The following is a 3,737-nucleotide window of genomic DNA, read 5'->3' as shown; positions in this document are numbered from 1 at the left end:
ATGTCTTCTTTTGCTTGGATCACCATCCAAGCCTTGTATTTCCTTGCCAGAAGAAGCAAAGCAATTCCAAGAACTAGGCTTCCACGACCAAAGCCACTTCCATTGATTGGGAATCTGTTTGAGATCGGAGATAAACCCCATCTCTCCCTCACTAAGCTTTCCCAACGCTATGGCCCCATAATGAGTTTGCAACTCGGCCAACTAACCACAATTGTAGTTTCTTGAACGACTCTGGCCAAAGAAATCCTCTGAACCCATGACCAAGTGTTCTGCAACCGAACCCTCCCAGAGGCAATCCACGCTTGCAAACACAGCGAGTACAGCGTGGCTTGGCTTCCTGTATCAGAAAGATGGAGAAATCTTCGCAAAATATGCAACTTGCAATTGTTTGCACCCAAAGTGCTTGATGCCAACCAAGCCAACCGGCGCGTAAAGGTGCAAAAGCTCATAGATGATGTAAATGAAAGCATGAAGGCCGGTTAGGCAGTAGATATCGGAAGGGCTGCTTTTACAACCGCGCTCAATTTGTTATCGCAGACTATCTTCTCTGTGGATTTAGCTGATCCGAGTAGCGAGACAACTAGGGAGTTCAAGGAGACTGTTTGGGGTATGTTTGAAAAGGTGGGGAAAGCAAACTTGGCGGATTTTTTTCCTTTTCTTAGGAAGCTTGATCCACAAGGCATAAGGCGGCGCTTGACCCATTACTTCCAGAAAACGTTGGACATCTTTGATCGACTAATCTATCAAAGGTTGGAATAAAAAAAAACGAGACGGTTATCTCAACTATATATGTTGGATATACTTATGAACATCAGTGTAGAGAAGATGGAGAGTATAGATATGCCCGAAACTCAACATTTATTTCTGGTTAGTAAGTAATAATCTTTGTGTTTTTTTTCTTATGATACTTAAATGTCATTAGTGTCACTAAATCTGACCACAAAATATAACATACCACTACTAGTATTTATTTGAAATACACACACAGACATGTATATATTATATGATTATATTTATTTATTTTATATATTAAATTAAATCTTTCCTGTTATTCTACAAGGATTATTGTAATGATGCTAGAGGTCAAGGCACTATGTCCCCCTGATGGCTCGATGCATGTTTCTAATTCTAATTCAATAAGTAAGGCATGGGGATAAACCTCTCAACTTGGCTAGATTCCAAACCGCTTATAAAAAGAAAAAGAAAAATCATCCTGAAATTCCTTGGTTAATTAGATTGCTCCAGGTTACACTTTGCACTGTTTAGAACCCTGTAAATGTAGTACCAACTCTTTTATTTTTCACTTTTTTCAGGGTTAGTTATGTCCTCAGTCAATTTTTTCTTTTTTCTTTGGAAATTTTTTAAGAATAGTACATTTGTATAGGCCATTCCGAAGTTTGGTGTATTTGGTTTCAAAGAATTAACTTTGGTACATGACGTTACAATCCCGACCCAAAATCAATGTATGCCGTTACGGCCCCAGTTAGTCAATCTGATTTTAGTCAAATTTGTAAGGGCAAATTCGTCTCTTCATGAATTAACAAAAAAAAAATACAGAAGAAGGAGAAGGAAGACGAAGAAGGAGAAGTAGGAGGAGGAGAAGGAAGAAGAAGAAGAAGAAAAAGAAGAGGGAAGAAGGAGGAGAAGGAAGAAGAAAGAGAAGGAGGAAGAAGAAGAAGAAAAAGAAGAGGGAAGAAGGAGGAGAAGAAGAAAATCATATTTGGGTACCCAGATTTTGGGTGTCCAAATCAAATCGGGGAGGGAGGGAGGAAGAAGAATGAAGAATGAAGAAGAAGATGGAAGAAGCAAGAAGAAGGAGAAGGAGAAGAAAATTAGATTTGGTGTCCAAATAAAACTTGATATCGGAGAGGGAGGGAGGGAGGAAGGAAGCTAAGAAGAAGGAGGAGGAGGAGAAGGAAGAAGAATAAGGAGGAAAAAATCAAATAATCTGGGTATCCAAATCAAATCGGGGGGGGTGGGGGTGGGGGGTTTAGGGAGGGAGGAGAAGAAGGAGGAGGAGAAAAAGGAGAAAGATACCCAGAAATGGGTGTCCGAGAGAGGGAGGGAGAGAGGAAGAAGAAGGAGAAGAAAAAGGAGGAAGAAGAAGAAAGATGCCCATAAGTGATAAGTGTCCCAGAGAGAGGGAGAGAGGTGAAAACCCAAAATTACCTTTTGAAAATTGAATAATTTCATAGGTTTAACGGTGTTGTTGACGTCATGTACTAAAAGTGGGTCGGGATTGAAACTTCATGTACCAAAGTTAATTCTTTGAAACTAAATACACCGAACTTCGGAACGGCCTATACTTCATGTACTATTCTTAAAATTTTCCCTTTTTCTTTTTGTGATGTTTTCGTTTCCATTTTACCAAATTGGTCATGGAACATGATTGAAGCATTTTTATCAATTAAGGATAACTTCTCAGTTTTTAAAATTTAACTGTAAGGATTGTTTTGCTTAATTAATATTTTCATATATATACTCATACACGTATACATAATTTCAAATACCGGTAGATTTGAATAAATGAAAAAAGACAAATTACCCAGTAAAAATAATTGGATTACAATTTACTTATCAAAGCATACACTGGCTTCAAGTTTATTATTATTACAATAATTGGTGTTGTTTTTGACTTGTTCATCATGATTCATTCCATTGATTTTATCTAACAAAATATTAGTAATCATGAAATATATAGGATATATTTTCTGCTCACACAACACAAGTTCAGCCACAATGGAATGGGCAATGGCTGAGCTACTACGCAACCCAAAAACCCTTTTGAAAGCTGATCAAGCAGAACTCGAGCAAGTGATTGGAAAAGGGAAACTAGTTGAGGAATCAGACATTGCACGACTCCCTTACTTACAAGCAATAATCAAAGAAACATTTCGAATTCACCCAACAATTCCATTTTTACTCCCCTGGAAAGCAGAAACAAACATAGAAATTGGCGGGTATATAATCCCAAAGGGTGCACGAGTTCTAATCAATTTTTGGGCCATAAGCAGAGACCCCATCACTTGGGACAACCCAAACTTGTTTATGCCTGAGAGGTTCCTGGGATTAGACAACCAAATTGATGTTACGGGGAAAAACTTTGAGCTTATTCCGTTTGGTGGTGGGAGGAGAATATGTCCCGGACTTCCATTGGCAGTAAGAATGTTGCACTTGATGTTGGGCTCACTAATTAACTGCTTTGATTGGAAGCTTGAAGATGGAGTTGTACCAGAGACTATGAACATGGAAGATAAGTTTAGCCTCACCTTACAAATGGCTCAGCCTCTGAGAGCTGTGCCTAAGAAGTTATAGGAGGAGGATTACCTATATATTTGGCTTGGTTTTGTATTCTCTCTTGGGATTTGGAACCTTTTTCTTGGCTCCTCATATTCGATCTCTTCTTTTAAATTTCTTTTGTATGCGTGCGCGCACGTTTTTTCCCCTTTATGAAAGAAGGTTATAATCCATTAATTGTAGCTTGGACAATCTTCACGCCCATATATATTATTATTTTGAAGCGAGACATGAAAAGAGAAGGATACAAGAACCCCAAGTAACGAAGAAAATCAATTAATTTTCCAGTTAATGTACATCTTAAATTAATAATAGTCTTCTATCCAAGCTTTGTCTTTCAGAGCAAGTACGTAGTACTAGCTAGCTAAATGGGCGAGTCTATCTAGGAGCCAAACATTCGACGATCTTTCATAATATGACCACACTAGATTTAGTGTGTC

The 3,737-nt window shown here is 38.3% G+C and overlaps 1 pseudogene; it reads left to right on the top strand.

Moving 5' to 3' along the window:
* LOC112199590 lies at positions 1-3,359 on the top strand (annotated as a pseudogene).
* Positions 3,360-3,737: the final 378 nt, after the last annotated feature.

This window comes from Rosa chinensis, chromosome 4, assembly GCF_002994745.2.
Source record: "Rosa chinensis cultivar Old Blush chromosome 4, RchiOBHm-V2, whole genome shotgun sequence".
Taxonomy (NCBI): domain Eukaryota; kingdom Viridiplantae; phylum Streptophyta; class Magnoliopsida; order Rosales; family Rosaceae; genus Rosa; species Rosa chinensis.
Note: the sequence above shows the minus strand (reverse complement) of the source record. Positions and strands in the feature narration are given on the sequence as shown.